Source organism: Pangasianodon hypophthalmus, chromosome 23 (assembly GCF_027358585.1).
Source record: "Pangasianodon hypophthalmus isolate fPanHyp1 chromosome 23, fPanHyp1.pri, whole genome shotgun sequence".
NCBI classification, from domain to species: Eukaryota; Metazoa; Chordata; class Actinopteri; order Siluriformes; family Pangasiidae; genus Pangasianodon; species Pangasianodon hypophthalmus.
Window position 1 is genome coordinate 16,583,120 of NC_069732.1, and position 25,450 is coordinate 16,608,569.

General features: G+C 38.6%; 1 protein-coding gene across 5 annotated transcripts in view; it reads right to left on the reverse strand.

The window, feature by feature from the left end:
- The window catches only part of elfn1a (extracellular leucine-rich repeat and fibronectin type III domain containing 1a), a 69,641-nt gene that overhangs the window by 25,446 nt on the left and 18,745 nt on the right, over positions 1-25,450 (reverse strand). For 2 of the 5 annotated variants that reach the window (XM_026929459.3, XM_034298356.2), the window contains exon 2: positions 4,926-5,014. The exons of 2 other annotated variants lie outside the window; for them this stretch is intronic. The gene's annotated coding sequence lies outside the window, so the exon portion shown is untranslated. Of the gene's footprint in view, positions 1-4,925; positions 24,703-25,450 lie in introns of those variants that run through there. One more of the 5 variants, XM_053228472.1, reaches the window with a different exon arrangement.

Consider the following 25,450-nt stretch of genomic DNA (forward strand, 5'->3'; position numbering starts at 1 on the left):
TTGTTTTTGAATCTTCCAATGAGCATTGTGAAATCCATTATAGCAAAGTAGAAAAAATATGACACAACCCAGACCCTACCAAGATCAAACCAAACCTTAGTTCTTGGGAAAGAAGGTCACTTGACAGAGAAGTGCCCAAGAGTCCAGCTACAACACTGAAGGGGTTACAGAGTTCACTGGCTGAAATAGGAGAGCCTGTGCAGACCTCAACAATATCATAAGCTCTTCACAGATCTGGTCTCTACGGGAGAGTGTCCAGGAGAAAAAACCTCTGAAAAAAGGCTAACATAAAAACATGCCTGGAGTTTGCTAGAAGGCATGTGAAAAAAAAATCCAAGAGCTTTTGGAAGATTTTGAGCCATTTGGTCTAAAAGCAAAGCATTATGTTTGGCACAGGCCAAATACAGCCCAACGACCAGGTAACATCAAGCATGGTGGTGGTAGCATCGTGCTCTGGGGTTGCTTTTCAATTGGAAAGCTTGTTGCCAGCAAGGGCAACATGGATGGAGCCAAATACAGGCAAATTGTTGAGGACAACCTGTTTCAGTCAGCCAGACATCTGTGTCTAGGGCGAAAATCTACGTCCCAACAGAACACTGAGCCAAAGCACAGGGCAAAATTTACCAAGAAATGGCTTGAAAAAAAAAAAAAGAAGGTTTGTGTTCTGAAAAGCTTAGACATAAATCCTAATGAAAATCTGTGGCATGAGATGAAAATTGCTGTCTGCTAGTGTTCTCCATTTAATTTGGGAGAGTTGGAGAAAATTTGCATTGTGGAATTTAATAAATTGCCAAAGTCAAAATGTGCAAAGCTCATAGAGACCCATTCAAAACTCAAACCTATAATTGCTACAAAAGGGCAGTGCACTAAGTAATGACTCTGGGGGGTGAATACTTATCGATTGTTGTTACAGTGTTTAAATCACACAATTCATTTCATTTCTGTAGAGAGTCACTTCAAAAGGAGCAAACAAAAATCCCATTCTAATATTCTCTCATATACCAGTGTGTTGTTGCAACAGAGCAAAAAGAGAAATAATCACTAGGGGTTAATACTTTCTAGTGGCGCTGCACATATAAATAGTAAGTCAGAGTGAAGCCATTTCTCTCATGATGACAGGAAGCCTGTATTGGTTCATTATATTTGACACACAATCAAGTCACGATTATAAGAACTAAATGTGTACACATTCATCTTATTAACACAAAGAATAAGACCATCCATCTTTTTCACTCATGGCTCAATACTAAGTGGATATGGAATGAAATTTGCATTATATTTGCCAGATCCCTTTCACATTTATTGTATTAAAAAAAAGTATTCGAGTTCCATAGAAGGAAATGTTTGCTGCCTGGATCGATTGAGGATCGATTATATTAATCAGTAATAATCCTAAAATAAGATCTGGCAAGGGTTATCAGAGGTTTATAAATTCTTTGAATAAATAATTTAAAAGGCGTTGTACATGGACGTTCGAGAGAAAAGGGATTTTCAATCATATTAACAAATAATGTTGCTCTGGAAACATGCAGTTCACTCAGGAAGTCCAGGGTGATTAAAAAAAAAAATCAGGGTTGAGATGTGGCATGAACTTCAATTCTAAGACTAGACTCCACTAATGTCTGTGTGGGCATTTGTATTGCTGTTCTTCTGTTCTAAAGAAATTACTCTCCACGGCCTGAAACCAGTGAGGATTAAGAGTTATGAGTCTATATCTGAGTCTCTGTTCCTAGGCTTACATATAATATTAGCCTAGTAACCTAGTTACCTGATGCCAAGCTCTAAGCATGCTCTAATCTCGGCACTGCTGTAATACTGTTGTTCTACTGTAACAATGTTCTTCTCATTTATCATTTGCTGTCCAGGGTTGTGAGATGGTAGAAGACAAGAATCAAATGAAATAGACACACCAGGATTCCAGATGACCTGAGTGCTCAACAAAAAGGCTCTATAGAGATATTCAGTGCTTTGTATAAGCCAGTTAATTACCACATTCAGCTAATAGCTTATCTTAAAGCACACTAGGAACTATTATTATTATTATTATTATTATTATTATTATTATTATTAGTATTATTATTATTATCCAGGGTCTACTATGAAAGTTCGAGTAATTGCAGTGAAACTAGTAAGAAGCACTATTTAGTTGCAAGAGAGAGGGATTTAAGTCTGAACCTGGCCATGGGTCCTTTAGAGTTTACTATTCTTTATCTTATGCTTTTGCATCTCAGATTTTTTAGCTCAACCTCCCTCTTATGGATGTCAAATATTATGATCTGAACACCTTTTCATAATCACATATTCACGCCATTTCATTATGTCCATTTCCTTACATATAAAGAGACTCAGTTGCAGTATACAAGATCTATTTGGTAGTTCAGATTTTTTCCTTTTTTGCCAAAAAAGAAAACAAATATATGCAGTACTGTGCAAAAGTCTTAGGCACATGCAAAGAAATGCTGTAGAGCAAAGATGCCTTCAAAAATAATGAAATTAAAAAATACTATAAAGAGCAGTAAACAGTAATAAATGAAATAAAGTCAATATTTGGTGTGATGACCCTTTGCCTTAAAACAAAATTAGTAGTCTCAGGTGCAGTGTGTGCAGTTTTATAAGGAAATGAGCTGGAAGTGTTACTGAGCATCTTGCAGAAGCAGCCACAGTTCTTCTGGAGACTTTGACTGTCGACTCGCTTCTTATTTCTGCAGCGAAACCCAGCAGCCTTCATTATGTTTTTTGTCTGAAAAGTGTCTCTTATGTAATATACTGCTTTCTTTACTGTCATACAAACATTTTTCTGTAATGTTTAATTTTGTGCTGGAAAACTAAAGTTTGGAAATTGAAAATGTTTTTGTACTGACTCAATAAAGTAGAAGTCTTAAAATAAAAATCTATAACAAAGTTTGTACTAAAAAAAAATAGGTGCCTAAGACTTTTGCACAGTGCTGTACATATACAATCTATACTGTGTATAAAGACAGTGAGAAAGTCCTCATGAGCTGATGTAGTGACCTTATGAGCAGTGGAAAGTACAGGCAGGTAAAATTGTTTTAGGTCTATTCAGTATTTTCAGTGTTAATCACTGCCATGAACTCCATAAAGGATACAGTTATAAAATCAGCATGCATTATTTTATGCACAGTGATCACCTGACAAAAATAAAATGAACCGTTAAAGATAAGAGCAGATAAAATATACAGTGTTCACTTTTTTGTTTGTGTATAATGAGTAAATAAACCATCAAATTCTGCCTGGAATTCTGAAAATTAGACTGGAAAGTCAGAGATAGTAAAATGCTGTTATTTACAGTATGCGATGATTGACATGTACACCGCTGACATGGTTTAATTTTGTATGCTTTCATCACTGAAGTAATTACAAACTTTTAGATGTGATCTCCTCTAAGCTTCTTTCTGTTAGAACCAAAAACTGCGTCTCATCTATATGCAGTTGCCCCAAGTTGCATCAGCTAGTTTGAGACAGAATGCAGGAACCGAGACTTGAAGACAGATGTGGGCAAGCAGCCGGCACAGAGGAGGCCTTAAAGGCAAAAGACTGCCAGCAGATAGGAACTTGCAAGATACCTATAACTAACCAAATCTATCCTATTTTACCTTATTAATTATTAAAACCATTCCCTATAGACGAGTGACATATTAAAGGAAAAAAAAACGTGAGGCTTTGTTATGCTGTATGGTAATTTGCTGGCACTTGCTGGTCCAATTGTCCCCTTAGAGCCAAAGGTCACTCGATATCAACACAAAGTTTTACCAACTGATCACATTCATCCGAAGAAGAAACACTTATATCCTGTTGGGAGTGCTCTCTTCCAGGACGACAGCGTCTTCATCCTCGAAACACCCATTCGGGAAATACTGTTTGGAAGAATGGTGCTCTATTATCTCCAGTACAGCTCCAGAAACTTGCACAATCTATTCAAGCTGTTCTTGTAGTGAACATGTACCTTACTAAGACCCTTGTTGGTTTTTCATTTCATTCTGTCACACATTTGTGACCGACTATGAGGTCAATCAGATTTAAGAGAAAATATAATGTATAGTTTACATAGAATATTAATTTTCTCATCAGAACATGATTTCATTGCTTATGCTAAACTTAACTTAAACAAGTTTCTAATTGAATTATGTAGAGTGAGCATGATCAATTCATGTAATATTAACCAATTACATTATGAATTCTTTAATGTGATTAGGAAATTGGCACTGATGGGAACTATAACTATAGAATTAAATTAAATTAACACAATTAAGTCATGTGTGGTAGAATAGTGCAGCGATAATGTGGCACCATTGATCTGGGTTCAATCTTCAGTTTGGGTGAGAAGGTGGTTTGGTTTGATTCAGGGCTTTGAAAATGCATGATCAAATCATGTTGGATGTAAGAAAACAAATTGTGTTAATGTAACTCAGTTTAATCACATGGAACTGATGCATGCAAGTAAATTCAATGAGCTTTTTTCAGTTGCAGTTATTACTATTATTATTATTATTATTATTATTATTATCTACTAATAATTCTTTAACTTAAGGAAGTATATAGATATGCTTAGACAAGTTATTCACTTTTTTCATTTACCTCTATACAGAAAAGCAAAGATAGTGCTCCATCGAAGTGGATCTTAGAAAAAGAAACAAATGAGAGATTTTCAACCGACACTCTCATATTTGATCTGATTTATTCTGACTGCCAGCTTTTAGGCTACATCTCTCAGAGACTGCTCAGTGAAGACATGTCTTAACTGAAACTGTCCATACAGCCATTGCGGCAGTTATATAAGGTTTTTGATCATGCCCTGAACACCAATTCTACTCCCGTATGCATTCATGAGCTGAACCAGTAAAAAGCTGGCCAGTTTCTCACCGTGCTACAGATAGGGGGATGGAGCTGTGCCAAACCGGACTTACCCCCGCTGCTCAGGTTAAACACTCCGTTGAGAACACGCATCTCTCACCCCTTCATCAGCAGCACTCTCTTTCTCTCTCTCTCTTTCTCTCTGGAAAAGCACAAAGACCCAGTGGGTTAGATTTGTTTATCTTCCTCACAGATTTGAAAAGAGAAGACAAATGGTCTTTCAGTATAGCTATTCAACTGCCTTTGACCTAGCTGGTGCTCTTTAAATTCCAAAATTAGTACAAGAAAACTAAAGGAAAGCTTTTGGTTAATTGATGAGAAAAAATACTTTCAAAGTGAAACTGTTGAATCCTTCCTGATTTAATGGTGTATTTACTGTGATTGCAAACTAGAAACCCACCCATAAATAGAAAGAATGCTGTTATTGTATACAAATTAATGAGTTTATCAATGAATATATCTATTTCTTTGTCTCGCAGTTTCATTAAAAAGGAACATTGAGATGCTATTCAGTAATACCTGTCTGCATGCTGACCCTGAACATCTTTAGATCAGCGTGTGACAGAGGATCGATGAAGGCCGATTCGAAATGGTTGGCCCTGTGAATGTTTCCTGTCATGACGCAACCTCTCTGTTGCATGAGCCATTCTTTTTTTTTTCCCCAGACATTGATCTAATGCTAATGAATCCCATACTCCAATTAACCAGAGTAAGCTCTGGCTGTGATCGGCAAGCAAGACCAACTAATTAAGCCCTACACAATTTGCTGCACCGCCCATATTGCACATATTATCTCTTTTCACTCCTCTGAACTGAACTGTGTAGCTGAGGGGGTAAATTGTAAAATGAGCTTTAGAACAATTTTTCTACATGACTTATTCTAAATTTTTAATTTCGCTTTCTAATTTTTTTTCTTGCGGTGTTATTCATTACATATTTCCTGTGTGTGACACTGATACACTGACTTAGGCATTGTAAATATCTAGTAAATACCTAATTACATTGTGAACTGATCTTTCAATCATTCAGTCATTCATCTCCAGTAAGCGCTTTATCCTGGTCATTGTCCAGGTGAATCCGGATCCTATCCTGGGAACACTGGGCATGAGGCAGGGACACACGCCTGGATGGGATGCCAGTCCATCGGAAGGATCACACTCATTCACACACTCATTCACACACTCATTCACATCTAGGGGGAATTTAGCATTGCCAGTCCACATATTAGCATATTTCTGGGAGATGGGAGGAAACCAGAGAACCGGGACGAAACCCACACGGTCACAGAGAGAACAAGCGAGACATATAAACATGCCCCAAGACAATGTATGTCTCAGTGAAATACGTCTTTCAACCAGGAACTGTAAAAAATCTTTGATGTAAACAAGAAAACAAGATGAAGTGTCTCTTCTCAAAATCTCTGCTTTACTCTATATTTAAGTAATCTTCTGTGAAAATAACTCACCAGCCAAAATCCCAATTAAAAGCTATAAATGCTATCAGGACAACTCTGACCTTTCAGAGAATAACATCTTGTTTGACATTCAGTAAATATATTTCATAACTCTTGGGGTCTTATTATATGTAATACCCAGATGAAGGCATGAAAGGCATAAACATGTTCTTTTGGAAATGTGAAACTATCAATATGCAGATGAGACTGTTGTTACACTGTGTGCTCTTTGTCTCCTTGTATATTTTTATGTATTTCACACTGATTGGCATCTCAGTAATTTTATGTGAACGTCAATTATAATCTGCACTGAGATCACTTCCAGCTGGCAAGGGATCTGAGTAAAAACAACAGAAAATCAAAAGATATGCCTTGCTCTACTGGGGACTGGACATATTTAGAAAGACTCTGCTTTATTACATTTTCTAAGTAGATACACAGAAGTATGAAAATGATCTAGCTCTGATTATAAGTACTTCCATGCTTTTACTACATGCCAACCAAGCAAAACCTGATTCTTTACCAAAATTAACTGATTGTGACCAAATTAATCTTGGAAGCTGCACCAGAGAATGAAACCAACAAGTGATTTCAAAGGTCCGACTTGCAAAGCAAATTTGTTTCCCATGGAAAATCTAATGCCTAGTCAGAATTTCAATAATGCAAAAGCCTTGATAATGCGATTTAATTAGCTGGGAAAGATGTGATTTGCATTCTAGTGAAAGTGCCTACAGCAGCTGCTATGCAGCAAGAGTCTACGAAACCCCAAAGGCGGCGGAACCCAGAGGCAGGCAGAGGAGAGTTTCGGAGTCTTGGGTGCTATTCTTTTAATTACTCGTTATAATGACTCCATTTAGCTGTTCAATGACCCATTTAATGGCACTGAGCAAGCCTGGGAAGCACAGTCCTTGGCAGGTTCAAGCACGCAGCTGCCCTGGCCTATACTACCTCTAACCCCCCTCTCTTGCACCAGACCCGAGGGGTGAGAGAAGCCCTCTGACTGTGTCCTGTAAACATGTAGCCGATGCTAAATGAGTATTTGAAGTACATGCCTAGTGCTTATTTTGCTTTTCGTCACAGGGAGTAAAGCATTTTGCACATCTGAGTTTAATTAATTAAGGAACAGCCCCTGTGGGTTGGAAATAAAAAACAATTAAGTCCTACTATGTATGTGCGATTTCTTCCCACGAGGTTAGCTTTGACAAACATGTGATGGCAGGAGAGGGAGCGAGCAGGCTCATAAGGAGCCCCATATGTTTCTGAGGAATGAGTGCATCTAGAGTGCACTGACCGTGAGTTCTGCCTCGTTTTTCCTCCACTTTCCCTTCACTGAGTGACTGCTTTCACTCAGATCGAACACATGCAGAGGGGCACTCATGGAAACAAAGCATAAAAATAGCTGAACAGTTGCCTACCATGACTTTGACACTAGTAAAAGATTTTGCTTCACAGCACACAGATATGTCTCTTTCGAATCTCTTTCATTACGGGAACTCTATCATCACGGGACTGTGCAGCACAGACACTTTCTGTTTATCCTGTTCGTCAATAATGATAAAGAAATGTAAATTTATGGTGGGATCTGTTCTATATACAAACAAATCTCCCCTAAGAATGATATAGAGCTAAATAATTAATTACAGAAAAGTTAAGTTTGATTATTTTGTAGGTTGTATATTATGTATAATACACACAACAGTACAGCCATCTTACTAGCTCTGTGTCACATCACACTAGCTCTACATCATAAAACTTTAAAGTGTTTAGGAATCTATATTCTATATTTTTCAGTTCATATCTTTAAAAATTAGAAATCACTCAAGCCAGTAGAACATGAGAAATGTCATTTGGACCTCACAAGATTTAGTGACAGTGAATTTAGTGAAATTTTTCCGATGATGATTGAATGTTTGCAACGCCGTCTCCTTCACCTTATTGCACTGCGCTACTCAATCCAAACATTGAATCGTAGCAGCATGTATGGAGAAAATCCAGTTCTTCTGCTCAGCCTTATGTACATTTCTTATCTTATCCTCTGAATAACGGCAGCCTTTGCCAGATGAAGAGGACGTGGAATAGACAGTTCAGAATTAGCAAATAAGAGCTTGCAGCTGCCACTCTCCCTCAGTCTATTTGTGCACTAGAACTTGACAAGATTCAACAATTAAGAGGGAAAACAATGTCAGCGAGGCTGTATTGACTACTATAATGAGCTAGACATTTGACAAGATGGACATTCAACATAGCTTCTATGCTATTTATATATTTGGATTTGTTATTATCTATTCATATTTTTGGATTGTGTCGTGGGTAGCATTGATCCTGAGCTTGGGTTACTATCTGATTGGACAGTTTCTGTGCATGTTCTCCCCATGTCTGCATAGGTTTCCTCCAGGTTCTCAGGTTTCCTCCGACCTCTCAAAAACAAGTGATAGGTGGATTGGTAACTCTGAAATTGCACCTAGGTGAGAATGTGTGTGTGCATTGTGCCCTGTGATGGACTGGCGTACGACCCAGGGTGTATTCCCACCTTACGCTCAGTGTTCCCGGGATAGGCTTCAGATTCACCATGATGGGGATAAACCGGCTACTGAAAGCAAGTGAACATGTAGAAGTGGTCCAGTATGGCATTAGGATGCAGAACACTTATATATGAGGAAGAAAAGCTGGATTTAGAGAAGATTGACAAAAAAACTCAAGATATAAGTGTTAGTATAGTGGCAGCTCCATTCTTGCATATATGAATATAAAGCTATAGTTACAATCAAACACATGCTCAGATTGTGTTACAACCCTTTTCACACAAATCCACGGGGAAAAATTCTGCCCAGCACCTGCCTCCCTATTTACAATGGCAGAAAACATTTTATATCTGACTCAGAAGTGAAACATCTCAAAAAATGTTTAGATGACATAATCACCCTGCCTTTAGCTACGGGACAGGAAAGTGACAGTGACATAGTGTCGTCTCTGGGAAAGATAATGCATCCTCCGTGGGGATCATCTTAGTGGAAGATGGGAAGAAGATTACAGCAGAAGGCAGTCTTGATTTCAGTCCTGTCACTTTCCTTTTTTTTTATTTTTGAATGTTGTGAACTACCAGTGATGGAAGCAGGAGGGGTAAAACAGTGGGAAGATCTCCATAAACCTGATTTCACAACTGAATGAGTCAGTCGCTCCATTCAACCTGGAGGTATAGAAGCGAGAAGTGAGAAGTCACACTGCTAGATTCCCCCCTGGAGGGGCCGAGAAAAAGAGAGAGAGAAAGTTCACTGCGCTGGTCTTGCAAACAGACAAAACTGAGAAAAAAAAAACAAACCCCAAATGGCTCTTAGGCTAAAAATAACACAAATAATAGATATTCCATCAATCAAAAGCTGCTCTACTACCAAAAAAATGATCCAATCTTCAAAATAAAAAATGATTTAATCATAAGTTCTGTGTTGTTATACAGTTTATACAAAAATATATGTAGATGTCAGTTATTTTACCACAGAAAAAGGGGAATGAGTTCGATATGAAATACTACATTATATACTCATAGTGCAGTTCATCATGGATCATGCTTTGGCTTATAATCATTTGTATTCAGCTGTTAGATGTGAATAATTGTTATTGAAATTGGGAGCTAAATCACCTGTGCACGATAGACATTTCGTCTAATAGCAGATCCCTTAGCAGATCCATTGAGCAGTGTTTCATCGCTTCACATAAGCCAATACCATTTGGCAGTCGGCTCTGTACACACTAATTGGTCTTTGGGGTTTTGATGTCACATCAGAGCAATGGTGATGCATTATAGATGTTACATCACCATATGTTCAGATTGATTCTTCTGTTGGCTTTTGCAATTTGCTGCTTTAAAAATGTGATGTGCCTTTTGTCTAATAGAGATAATGTCCAGGTTCACTCACACACTCCACAATGCATGGGTTCATGTCGTTTTGCTTAACCTGTACAGCACTGGAAAATACCCCTGTTAGTCACAACCACTGTTGTGCAACTTACTGAATAGAGATCAAATAGCCAAGAAGTCACAAAAAGGACTTGCCTGCTTGTTGTGTACATCTGGCTCCCTATTAGCAATATAAACCTCTCTAGTCTTCCTATAATTTAATATATCAATACAAGTCTAAACAGAATGATAAATATGCAATTGCTACTACACACTAAACAGCAAGTCTTACTCAGACCTACCCCTAACCACATTCCCTAAATACATTTGTGCCCCCGGGTCTAATTTCCTTCATTTAATTAAGCTTAAAGCCACAGTCAGGCTTCATGTGAAAATAAAAATGTCTATAATCCCATTGATTATAGGCTCTTTTCTTCCCAAATATTTTGCACACGGCTCACTGGTTAACCATCTCAAAAAAACATAACTGCCATAACCCACTGTGAGTCACATTAACACAATTGTTTTTTCATGCAGACAAGATTTCTATGATTTATAATGATTTATAGCATTTAAAATTGAGATCTTAATGTTCTTTTAAATAGAATAAATGTTGTTGACTGTTTATCACTGCATTTAGAGTCTCCTTTAATATTTCAGAAAGATACCAGACTAGCTTCAAGCCTTTTCCACTCGGCTTTCATGCTCCCCCATTATTTTGCCAGGAGCAAGTCATCAAAACAGCATTTCCATGCATGTGATGCCTGGTAACATTCATTTTGCCTACTTTTTATCTTGTATGACACTGGCAGTTTGAATACACTATTCTATTATGTGGAGTTAAAGCTTCCCTTCACCTCACCATTACAATAAATGTTACAGCGTCTAAAAGCAGCGCACTTAACTTTTAACCTGTAAAAGCTTACACTGCGCGCCATCTTTATGCCGAAGCAGCTACATTCTTTTGTTACTGGCACTCTAACAGAGCTCGAGGCAGGTAGAGACCAGAGGCAGTTGAAGAAAGCATGGTGTTACAGAACACAGGAAAAGCTATTGTGTGACTTTCAGGGTTTTGTGGCGTACTTTGCTTGGGGGAATCATTCATTTATCAGTTGCTCTGTGCCGCTTTGTGGGTGACTTCCGCCTTTGAATAGTAATGGATTCCAAAGAAAGTGCGTAAATCCTGTGACTTGACAATGAGATTAATGTACTACCAATCTATTTCATCCTACTCCCAAGGACCGTTGTCACAACAGTGCTGTTATGAAGCTTTCTGAAGGGCTGTAATGATTTTGGGCCCTAATCAACATGGGATCCCTTGAGTGACACAGACCATAATTAGTTATTGTACTGAACATGTAGGGTGGAAAGATGAACAGGCTCATATAGGAGGGGCTGTGCTGTTGCTACTCTGACCTTCTCTCTAGGGCACTCAGCGCTGCAGAATGATGCACTGTATTCGTGGCAAATAGGTAAACTAGGATTGTTTGTCTGGAGCATAGAAAAGAGAGTCTGGCTCTCTGCGGCTAATGGACAGAGGGCTTCTTTTAAAAAATGGAGAGGCTTAGGTCAGCACATCCATGTGGACTTTCAGCAAATCGTGGCTGAGCAAGCTGTCAGACACTGACAATATCTAAGGAGTGGTGTAACAGGCATTACAGAAGCTATAATGGTATTATGCTTTTGTAAATTGGGACAGAACAGCCACTGGCAACACTAGATAAAAAGAAAGTGTTCACTAGTAAATCGATTAACCTTTGAGCTCAGACATCAAAGGACAATATTTTTAAGCTTGATGCTTCTTGTCACCCTGCACAGCAAACCTCTCAAGTCTCAAGGCTATATCAAACATTTTTCACTATACTGTCGCATTACTTTGCTCTAACTAGTGTGAAAGAAAAAAACAAAACAAAACAAAACAAGTGATACAAAGATAGTAATTAATGACTAATTGCAAAGTGATTTTTTTTTTTTACTTCGCAACAACCCTTGATGTTTCATTTGCTACTAATTAAACATGGATTCAAATTATATTTCTGTGTTTGCTGTGCGATGTAGAAGATCAATTTCCTCTCAAGTATCGCCTACAGTTGCTAAAGTGAGAAGTGCAGCACTTTGGAGCCTAATCAGGAAACAGAAAACAAAAGTAAAGCTAATTATCCCCCATCTTCGTGGGTCCCCTCAGAGAGTTTACATTCTTTATAGCTCAATAACAGAATGCAACAGAAGCAGCTCCCTAACAAGATACATATGAGTGAATGCAGGGAATGAGGAGTTACATCATCCTGCATTGCAATCTTGAAATACAGCATTTACTTTGCTCTGGAAGTTTGTTTTACACTGAAGACTTACAAAATTGAGCTAATGAAGAAGGGAGGAACGAATGAGAAACATACTGTGACTGAACCAGAATGCCAAACTCCAAATGCCGTTCTCCTTACAAGATGGTGAGCTGCCCTGAAATACAACAAGGCGTAACATTAACTTCACATTCTCTATTGGCTAACCATGCTCACGCTTTTAATATAGATTATTCACGGTCAGTTCATTCTCAGCATTCTGAATGCAAGGTTTCTATGCCCATGTTTTGAATGAATATGGATGTTGCAGATTGCAAAGCATCGTGTGCTCCTTCTTAAAGCGAGTGAATAAAGGTGTTCGTGCTTCAGCATCACTGGACAGCAATTAGTGTTAACTCCGGCATTGACTTCCTTCCTCATCTGACTGAGGGAAAGGGGGATGTGTATCTGAAATGCATCGGCTCTGATTGCTCGGCTCTCATAATCTTGAGCTGGGAATGGCATGAATGCCTGGTGAGCTGGGCCAGGAATAGATGGGGATAAGTGTTGTCATCATAGCCATTAGCAAAGCTGGGCTCTAATTCAGTTCAGGGAATTCAGCAGACAATCAGCCTCGGCCAATGGAGCTCTGTTGAATAACATTCTGCTGCTGAGTAAAATGATATAAAATTCTGAAGGTTGTTGGTTCATACAAAAGGAATGATCACCTATTAAAGATTATTTTGACTCATTAGATAACATTAATGACTTTTGCGGTTTTGGAGGTTCCACATTTCATATGATCAGGTTCTGAATAAGAAGTATTATGTTGCGAGAACTCTTTTGAGCAGAATGAACACAGGAGTGACTGAATGTTCCTATTTCTATCCAATTCTTGATTAGCAGGGACCATATTCACAAAAAAGCAGTTTTAGGCAGATTTAGGATAAAAATGGAGTTTGTCAGGGGGTAACATGACCAGATACCAAGGTTATATTAATGATAATAAGAATAAGAATAGGAAGAATCATCATTATCATCATTGTTATTTATATAGCACTTTTCATTTTTACTTTAATATCCCAAAGCGTTTAACATATAAAAGATTAGAAGATAAAAACAAAGTATTTCTGATAAAGCACACAATGTACAATCACTAATCAAGTGGTTATAAATCTATGAGAATTACTACAAATCATGGACAGTATATTTAACAGTGAAGTAAGAAGAGACCAAATTAAACAATTACGCTTTTAATCTGGATTTAAACAATCATCGAGTTAGTGTTTCGAATGCTGATTAGAACTTGAGCCAAACATCTTGAGATAAAACACTTTCTGAGCTGCAGCTGACCTTCTGGACTAACAGAAGACCTGCCTCAGGTAAGCAAAGTTTTCAAGATTGCCTGTACTGCTTCAGGAGATCAGCAAGATAAGCTTAAATGCTATAAGCAGGACTTTGTTCTCAACTTAGCCACAGGGGGGATAAATGCAGATTTAATGTGTAATAAGCATTCTTCTCATTTATAAAATCAGCATCACCTTCCTTTTGACTTTATTGTTTATTATCGTAACAAGGAGATTGTGATTGTGATTATGATTGTACAATTTATACAACTGAATTCTTACAATTCTTTAATAAAAGAAAATTTCAGAAGTTTTGTTAATAGGATTTAAGAAGATAAATCAGATAAAGAAGATATAATAACACTGTTATTATCATATTATCACTGTTAATCACACATTACAAGCTCATTTAAGCAGGAACTTTAATTCTAATGAAAATCGATAAAAAACAGTAACGAATAAAATTTGTGTGGCAGGCTCCTAACAAGCTAGCCTGCTTTTATAGCTCTGATGCAGTGCTTCCATTAGAGGCTTCGAGAGGGGCCGAGCTCGAGCAGTTTGCATATTGATGGCCTCAAAATGTCTTCCATGGCCATCAGACAGGCAGAGTCCCAGTGCAAACAACAGGACGCTCTTCAAATCAGTAAACCAAACAAATGTGGAGTGCAAATTAAGTGCATTAACGGTGCTGTGCCTGGCACGACAGCAAGTTTCACAGCTCAACCTGTCGCAGTCACTGGAAGGGAATGCTTTTTTGAATTTCCTAAATAAATAACTTTTCGTCATGTATAAGGTCAGTGTGGTGGGTGAAGTGAACAGCTTCAGAGTGAGGAGAGGGCAAGGATCAGTTGCTTTAAATGCCCATGATCAATGATCAAGGCTGGTTTTCAAGCACAGCAGTGCTTCCCAGTGTATTACTATGGGACATGACAGCCCAAAAACTTCAGAGCACGGTGTTCCAGAGTGTTATACCACGTTCTTAACAAGCCCTCTGCTCACCCTTGCACACACAGAACTGCCTATAAAAATGCACCCACATGCCTCTGTCTCTGTGAGAGTGGAGTGTGAAAGAGTAAAGCAGAGCTCCTCTCCACAATTCCACTCTTGACCATTTAAATATTCCCTCATTAATAAAGGTGGAAAATCAATTTCCCGGTGCTGATTCTCATCCAGTGTGCACTCATTAAGCCTTCTGCGAGTGCGCATCAGTCAAAGCACGTCAGGTCTAGGCAGCTAAATGGCTGACTGGAGCGCTGGTAATCGCACACGGCCACACACCTGTGCTTGCAAGGAGAAGTCATTCAGTTCTGCTTCCTTTAGCAAAGCTATCTCCCTCTCCCTTTGCATTACTCTAGGGCCTACTTTTCAGCAGTACATGCCTCACACAACTATTTTTATTCACAAGGCACGCTCCTAGGAGTCAGAGGACCTGTGAAAGGTGCTTAGGAAATAATAATTACACCCTTTTAGTGTCATGGCCAGTCTAAAATATTTCAAGATGAGCGTTTTCAACATCATGCCTAGAACATTAGCATGACAAGCAGAGGTACAACTGAGGGCTCCAAATCTGACTGGAAAATATACGGGCAGTTCTGGCAATTATGCAGCAGATTTAACCAACAAATGAGCAAAAATGTAAAGCTCATGTATCTCGCTGTACTAAACAGTGCTTCTCTTAAAAAGCTGAAAATGTGTGATGAAATTCGTGAATCAATAATGTAGTGATTGCATGTAGCTCTCATGCTGTCTGTTTCACTTGTTTACTTGGAGAGCACTCAATAATGGAAAGATTCACAAGCCGCTTGTTTGCACTCGTCGCATTAGTCAACGTCTCTGTATTGATGGGTCATGCCACGGTTGATTCATTAAAGGGATTTAGAGGAACTAGTAAGGAATATGAGGATCAGATAGAGCCTCAGCATTGATGAGGGCAAAGATCCAGCCTAGAAAGGTCATCAGGGACACACACAGCTGCTAACATAATGGATAAAGAGCTGACTTGTTCTTGTATTATGAAGAGAAAAGCTTCGTATTCATCCTGGTGTTCCACTTTAGAAGTCCTGAGTGGTCACTGATTGACATTGATTGGAGTGTGCTTACAGCAAACACAATTCAAATCAGAAAGGGAAATCCTAATTTATTAGTTTTGTCCATTACAAGATTGCAACGATCAAGCTTTTAAAGTACTGTATAAATAGGCACGTGATACATAACGATCATCATCGCTCCCAGATACCTTGCTTATTCCAGACACAGCCATACATATCAGTGCATTTTGCCTTGATAAATCTTAATTGCCTACAGAGGTCAGTCCATTAAGCTACTTACTCTTTTTCAAATCAGTCAAATCACTTGAAATGGATTATACCACGATGAATATGATTTGTCAGCTATTCAAATGGAGGATGAGCAATTAGCAGCCGTCAATTAAGTCTATGCCTTGCTGAATACATATCAAGCCATGCTGGAATGATATGAAAGTATGTCTTTTGAGGTAATGCATTTCACTAATAACCTGACATCATTAAGACAAATCAATTCAATTTTCCTAAGTGGAAAATTGGAGCCCTGTGGAGGCACATTTAAACAGTTAGATGACAGGAATAGTAAGAGCAATCTCTCTCCCTTTTTGGAAAAAAACAAAAACAAGCATTCTGTTTGGAGTGTAGGCAAAAGGTGCAGCTACAGACATTGACGCGACTCTACCACTCTTGTTTCACAGATGCAAGAAAGCAGCATCACATGTCACCCTACAAATTGCACAGTTCTTTGTTTTGATGTTGACAAGTGCAGTTCTCTGGGGCCCAGGCCCCGGTTCTCTCCTCTCGTTTGATTGTTTGCGTGCTCGTGCACCGGGCCTCCTCATTAGCCAGGCGGCCACTGTGTTGGTAGAGGCGGCGCCCAGACAGAGTCCCCCACCGTGTCAATCAGGACTAGTGCTCCACTGCCTTAGCCCAATGAAAAGCCAATCAATGGCCTAAAAGAGATTGAAGAGCCCGTCGACCATGCAGTGGCGATCTTTCAGTCCAGGGGTGGTTATAGAGTAAACAGCTGCATGTGCCTGAAAAGAAGTAGCCCAGATCTAGTCACTAAATAAGCTTCATGTAATGCCTAGTCACTCCGCGCTGGTGTTATTCTGGTGAATCATTTCACTTGTCTAATGCACAAGAATGACCCTGCCCGAATGAACGGTCATGAACCAGAGAGAGCACTTGAAATCTGAAATGAAAAATGTAATATCTCTGTAAATCTGCACACTTGTCGTGTAATGCAGTGCTGCCAATAACCTGAGCATACTGCACAGTTTGGGAACACCAGAGGCATTTCCCAGTGATAGTATTCCACTCCAATGCACGTTGGACAGTTTTTTGTTTTTTTTAATAAAGACATATGTGTTATACTCTTGCATACCAACCATTTATCATAAAGGCATTTCTTTATTTACATCTCATTAACCATTCTTATCTCCTTTCTGCTATTACTCACCCAAGACGAGGTGTTTCTACGAATCTTCTCACACAATTTCTACACATCTTTTTCCACTCTCTCTCCTTCGCACTTACTCTCTCGTATACATACACAAATAATCTCATTTTGTACCTTCTGTATCACACTCTTAGGGTGTGATGCAGGACAGAGGCACAAAGCCATGTGACATAATGCTGCTGTTCCTTTACAGAGTGTTATGGACCACAGGCTCGGTTAACCTGTCACCTCGTCTTCTGTGTTCTGTATATTTTTCTTAAAATATTTTGAAAAAACAGGCTTTTTCCAGAAAGCAGATGTATGCCGTGCCAACCATGAAAGACTAACAGTTACCACAACAGGCACGAAAGCTTCTCTTCAGAGTATGAATAATTGAACAAAGTAAGTAATATGAAATGAAACTTAAAAGGTATTTTTTGTTGCTCTTCAGTAGCCCATGTTTGCCTTTGCAACAATTGCATTATTTATAAAAGCTCTGAAAGTCACAGCAGACACTGTATTTACCTGTGTGTGAACTGAACTTTTACATTTACCATGATCGCAGGGCTTAAGACTGCAGCACTAACATCATACTTCCACCAAGGTAGAAGAATTTCCCACTGCTCTGTTGTTCTATAACACTGTATATAACGTATAATAAACACACATCTCCTTAATTTGTCATGAAATAATGTGGTAGTGTACCGAGGCAAAATTACATGATGACATGAAAATTGTGTCATTGTCCAAATACTTATGGACATATATATATATATATATATATATATGTGTTTGCCTCACATTTCGCTGGTTCAGCATCCACTTAGTCAAATTGAATGATTTTTGATTTGCAATTTTTTTCATTTTTTAAATAAAATGAATACAATAAATGAATTTTATTCAAAATTTAAAATAAATGAATATATATATATTTTTTAATTCATTGCAGAACCATATTTTCCAGCCTTGTGTAAGCTGTCACAGGGTAGTGCGTGTTAGAATTTTCATGCTATGAATTTTTTTTATCCACAAATTACGCCGCCTGTGCGCAAAGGCCTTCAGTTACAAACTTCAGAAACATCTGGGAAGACATATGTTGGACAGCTGCTACCAAAAGTCATTGTTACTGATTTCTTTTTCTTCTCATCATCCTACAACCATACCAAGCAAAAAGGCACATTGTCACTAGAATATTTGAAATGTCTCAGGATGATGGGATGACATTAATTTTGGGCTTTGGAGAGTCTTGAAGAGACCTTCTGGCAAAAATCAAAATTTGAACCATTGATATATCTGTTGTAAACACTCCTACTCATGTTTACTCCTACTCACGTACAGAGGTGACACATTAGTATGAAAAGGAAGCCAAGTTTATAATTTGGGAAAGCTTCTTCCTAATGATTTATGTTGATAGTACCAATTTGTAGATGGATATAAAGGGGAAGACATTTTTTTTCCACTTGCAGGCTTTATTAACTCATTAACGTATTTGATTTTATGATGTATTTGTGCAAAGTATGCAAAATAATGCATTGCCGGGACATTGATGTATGTAAACACTACAACCATACAAAATTATGAATTGTGCCAAAATGCTGAGGTTGAGAAATCCAATACTGCGCTACAGAATACTCCATCCTGGATAACATGAGAAATAACACGTTTATGCCGGAATAGTCCTTACATTTGGTAGATATACTGCAGGAGGCTCGAGGCACAGTCTGTAAGGTCCTCTTTCCTCTCAAATCCATTAAGCAACTGAGATTCAAGACTGCAAATTAGCCTCATATGTCACAGCGCCAATCGGCATTGCAGACACACATTCCGATAGTGCTCAAAGAAAAGGATTAAAATAAAGCAGCCAGAGACAGCGCATAAACCAAATTATGATTGACAGGTGTTTAGCTTGTGAGAGGAACCTTGTGAGATGGGATTCGAGGTTCTCGTGCCTCAATAGAAAACATACAGGAGCCTGAGTTATGGACTTATTTGTGATGTTGGTTCAATATTTCTGAAACCTGCACCATGAGCTGAATCTCCTATTGTTTACTGAACCTCACACATTCAGATCAACTTCTTCACGTTGGTCTCCAGACAGGAGACACTGCTTGAGCTATGTACCTGAATATGTATCTGGTATCTTGGATTCACTTGTAAATTTATCCAACCTCACATACCATCAGGACATACCCTAAGGTAATCATTTGGAGCATATACAAAACCTTTTCACTGATGTATTTTAAACACCCAAATCAATATCTAATTTAAAAGGACCAATGCAGGAGCTCGACTAATTTACTGGCCGTTCACCTCTGTTTACCATTAAAATGCTTTACAGTCTGTTTCCCCTCCAGAAAAGCTGTCGTAGCATTGACATTTAGCGTTAAAACTGTGTAATGTGCCTTTACACCTCATAATATCATACAAATCAAGACCCTGACATGGACATCAGCCTTATCTGATCAACCGACAGGTCTGGCTGAACAAATGTCAAGCATGGACAACCTGGCAAATCAATAGCACCCCTGGGCAATTACCTCAACTTCTGCGATCTAGTAATGACATCTGCAGAGCTCTGTAGTCTGTTCTCAGACTATCCCTGATCCTCTTTTCCTTTCTAAACCTCAAATACTTACAATGCATTCTAACAAGCAAAAAATAGATTACAGGGATTAGAGGCAGGCAAACACGGAAAAATATGTTTCCTTGAACTAGACGTATGATGCATGTGAAGTGCATGGAGATTTAAAAAGTGTGTTTATGTGTATTAGGGATGTAACCCAATAAGAATACATTACTGGGAATGAATAACAAGACCTAAACAGATGCAAATACAGACACGAATAGGAGGCAAACTATTCAGGTTGCTGTGGGTACAGATAAGCAGTTCGATATGAAGTTTTTGGGCCAAAGAATGAGCACATTCATTAATATAATAGTAATTATTAATTGCTAACTGCCTGTTTGAGAAATACAACCAACTAAATTTGTAAGAAAATACTGCAGACATGTACAAACAAAAATAATAATTGAGCAAGCAGGATTTAAAAAAGGGCATAGTGGTAGGTAATTAAAAAAAATCCTGTTTATATCCAAATACAGATAGAGTTATGAATATTTGTAGCACTAGACAGATATAATGTCTAGAATGTGTATGAGTGTATATGTGTGTATTTGCATGACAAGAATAAGGGTCAATAACATGTAACCTGTGCCACCTTCACGCATGTGTCAAGTTTCTTTTGAAATCCAGGCACACACCAAGGCACAATGTGTCCTGAAAGTTCCTTGCACACTTGCAGAACGTAAATAAAGAACATTTGCGTCAGTCTAAATTATGCAGCATGAATGACAGTAATAAAGACAATGATTGTCTCCAAATGAATCCAATTAAGGCGCTGTTGTTTCTCTGACCTCATGTATTCCCCTGGTTAGGTTTGTCATCCAGAATAGAAGTACTAAGAGCTGTTGACTGGCCCTCCCAGAAGTAACAGCATAAAAGTGCATCTCGAGGCACTGTAATGGGGTGTGGGAAACAGAGCAGGGCTCAGCGGTGTTCGTCTGTCTGAGGCAAGGTGCAGACAGCAGGAATACTTGAGGATTAAGAAAGGTAGAAAAATCACTTGATGACGCCACACTTGAAGGTGGTCCAATAAAGGGTGTCTGATCAAGCCCCTGGGAACAAGTGACTGCAGGCAGGCGCGAGTGGCCGCCACTGATTAGGTAGCGAGGGAGGTGAAGGACAGTAGCCCTTCTGTCTGTTCATCTTCTACTTGCCTGTGAATTAAAATGGCCTGGCGCTTCCTGGAACCTGCACTGAACAAGCTCTAAATGCAGGTCAGACAGGAGTCAGATGAATCTGGCTCATCTGATGCTTTCTACTTCCCCTCATAATGCAAATGTGACACTCAGCTAGTGGCTACTGAATAGGGATTACCCTGATTAAGGGAGCTATGGAAAAACCTGTATAATGGAACTGGAATGTGTCAGCACACATTAAGGATGCATTTAATATGCTCTCTCTCTCTCTCTCTCTATGGCCTAGGGACTGTAAAACTGGATTATGTTTTTGGCTTAGTGGCAAATTCAATTATTACACTTAAATGCTAATTGACCATTTTCAATTCCATCTGACCTTTTTTTTTTTCTTTTCAGACAATTTTCCTAAGGCAATTATGAAGGCTTTTTTTTTCCTCAGAGCAGTTCAGAACACAGCTGGTAGTAGGACAGGAGAGGGCAAAGGGTAAGGAGAAGGTTGGCTGATTGGGGAGAACAGTCTACTGGGTTTGATGTAGATGAAGTATTCAGGAATGCAGAGGTGGTGGTAGTTAGCAAGCCTTTTCCTCTCCCATCACAGATGCACAGCGAAGGTGAAGAGGGGCAGCGCACACAGCCCGATGGGAGCTTATCTTAATTATAAAGGCAGGAAAATGTGAGATCCTATCCACACTGACTTCTACTAATCAGTGTGGACATGTAATTCAGACAAGAGCAGGGGAGAGCTTACCACCTACAGCCTAGAGCTCCAGCATGAGCAACCAGAACACACACACACAAACACACACACGCACACATTCCATTCAACTACTCCTGCAGCAATTTAATCAAAGGCACTCAGAGCAGGCAATAACAACAGGTATTATGTAACAGATAATGACCCATAAGAGCCAATGCTGAGATTACTAATAATACGAAGTGATGAGCAGGACTGCATTTAAATGCCTCTTATTTATTCTCAAACCAATCTACCTAGGCAGTGGACAAAATTCCATGGCAACGCCCAATGCATAACCTCAACATTTCAGGGAGATGTATTTGAGTAACCAATGAGAATAATTAGGCTTTAACAATCATTACTTCCTGCCCTAAAACAAATGATTTTTGGCTCTGGGTAACAAAAACCAGAAGCCTAAGACTTTATTAGATAAGACACTTTAAGTTACTAGTACAATAAAGGCTATCAGTAGTGGGAAAGCGGGTGGTAGATCACAGCATGTAGCATTCCAGGAAATACATGAGACGCGTGGCTCTGTCCGTCTGCTGCTGGCTTGTTTTCAGCCTCCACTGAGACGCTTTCTTATATAATTCTACTGTCGCCCTGACCATCTTGGTCACTTGGCATGATACACAAAGCAGAGCATCACTGGTAAAAAAACAGTCTTGTAGACCACAAACCCTGGGCTTTCTCAGCTGAATGAAAGCAGAGACAAGTTTGGATGTTCCACAGTACAAGTTACAGCACTGCAAACAGCACTCGGTGACAACAACATGACTTCTCCAACAGTGGACAGTCCACAGTCTATGGAGAGGACAACTTTCCAGGTTATAGTCATTAAATTTAAATTTAGAACTGAGACTTTCTTCAAAAATGCCAGCAAATTCATTATTTTATAATCTCAGATAAGAGAATAAAGAATCACTTTTTTTTTTTTTTTCATTTTTCTCTCAATTTTATGAGATGCTTTGTTCAGGAGTTAAAGCATTAGCTAAGCTGCTATTTCGATGGGTTTGCAGTTAAGGATGGTGCTGTTTTCCTTGTCATTAATTTGTGTTCTTAATGTTTGGCATCAATTTTGATAGATTCAGATATGGATTTGTGTACAGTTGGTGTACTGTTGATAAACCGGTGTTTATTATAATGTAGCTTACAATACCTAAGGTCAAATTGAAGCTGTATTTGTCACATTAATTTTAGCTTTAACGAATGTTATGATATTTCAAGGGAATTCAATCTGGCTCTTTCCATCATGGTGGACGTGTTGCAGTAGTTAGCAACAGAAGCAAATGCGTCATCTACTGTATTCCCATATCTATGTTTTGCCAAACATAAAGGCAATTCGTTGTAAAAAAAATTGTAATAATGCAGTTCTGTAAAGTTTAAATCTGTCAAAACAGATAAGTAAACACGTGTTAATACATGATCTGAGTTTCTAGAGACAGCCTGCAGGAATCATACAACACTGTTGACCAGAAGACTCTCTGATTAAAAAAAAAAAAAAAAGCCTAATTTGTGTTCCACCGAAAGGTCACAATGGTTTATGTATGCCTATTTCCACAGAAAATATGGGGCATCAACATCACATCACATTTCTTTTATATCGCGATTCTGTGAAAGGACTGTATCCAAACAGATTGCTTTCATGCAGAAATGCTCGAATGGTTCTCTGGCCCACATGAGCTAAATAAAAGGAACTCGACTGGCTACATAGCAAAGCACGTACACTTTCAACACAGTGGGTTGAGTTTAACATTACCTATAATCAATCAAATAGAGAGAGAAAGCAGTGCTCAGAGGCAGCAGGGAACTGCAGAAAATGAACTGAGAGGCAGATTCATCCCAGTTAATTCAAGAGTGCTTCAGCCTGAGGGAGGACAGGCAGAACTCTTCACCAAAGCCAGACATGCTGCCGACATGTTCTCTGCACACACACACACACACACACACACACACACACTCAGGCCATATAGCACCACAACAACACCTTCAACTACAAACAGCACAGTAACAGAGTGATGATTCTGGCACTACCTGGCATCACTGCACTAAACCTGTTGTTTTTGCATAAATTCACTGCCATGCCAATACCATAAAACTTGAAGTATAGTAAATAAGTAAACACCAATTGTACTGTATAGTTTACTCATATATATGTTAAGGAAATTGCACATGTAGATCATTTGTGAAGCCATGTTTTTAACACTGAACAAGAGTAGAGTGTACAAATGTTTAAAAGTTTTTAGTCTCAGTCCTACACTGCAAAAAATGACAATATCTTTATGAAAATATCTTCAATATAGTATATAGTATTCCCTATTATAAGGTTACACTAAACTGAATATAAGATTATTAAACCCATTTCTACACCTTTTGTCCTAACCTTTTGTTCAAGCTTTAAATTGTCTTATTTTATAAATAGTTTATGATTTGGAATAAATTAGAAATAATCTAATTTCTTATTCTATTGCCAGATGATTTTGCCATGATTTAGCATTTATTATTAAGAAGCAACATTATCTATCCGACACAGGGTCTCTGGGAGACTGGAGCCTATCACAGGGGACTCGGGGACAAACCGGAGGACACCCTGGACGAAGTGCCAACCCATTGCAGGGCACAATCGCGCACACACACACACACACACACACACCCATTCACTCACTACAGACAATTTAGAGATACCAATCAGCCAATCAACCAATCAGAACGTTCAAACTCCACACACACACACACACACAGGGCAGAGGGGAGGAAATCGAACCCACAACCCTGGAGGTGCCAGGCAAATTTGCTAACCACTAAGCCGCCGTACCCCCAAAGCAAAATTATCTGCCAATAAAATAAGAAATTTCAAAGCTTGAAATGAGTAAAAATGTCTAGAAATGTCTAGTCTAAATGTCTAGTTTAGTAATCATATTTGTTTTAGTGTCATCTTGTATTAGAAATACTAGGTGAATTAGAACATATTCAAAGATATTTTCATGTGCTAAAACATCTTTTTTTTTGTTTTTTTGCAGTGTGGAAAGCCAATCCATCCAGTCCATCCAATCCATGTGCTTTTCACTGTGATAATAGTTTGAAATTTACCTAACTAGATATTATGAGTTAAAAAACATGAAAAAAATCTGCATGTCTATGGTGACAACAGGTCATGAAAAAAGCAAACCATGGCCACAACTCACTGGCTTCTATTCTCACGCATGTACAAAAATTAATTTCTATCATTTAGGCATATACCAATTTTTTTTCCTCTTTTTGCTGCTTGCTATTTTTGTAGCCAGAACTGAAAGTGCCTGTACTGATGTGGGTGGACTGACACAACAAGGAGTGTGACATTCAAAATCCACCAGCACACTGGTATTTTTGTCTTAAAATACATTTTTTACCGCCTATCAAGACGCTGGCTTAGTGTAGAGGCAATTACGGTAGCATAAAGCCAAAAAATTAAAAAATTCAATCCCATCCAAATCCACTTAGTCTACCCACAGTAAAATTGTGACTGTTACATGAGAATCAAACAGGTGATGTATATAATTAAAAGAATCAATAAAAGACATTTATTATCATGACAGGGACAAGCATTGAGCTGATATAAACACTTAAATGAACATCTTAAAGTGTTTATTTGTATTCTGTTGTTAG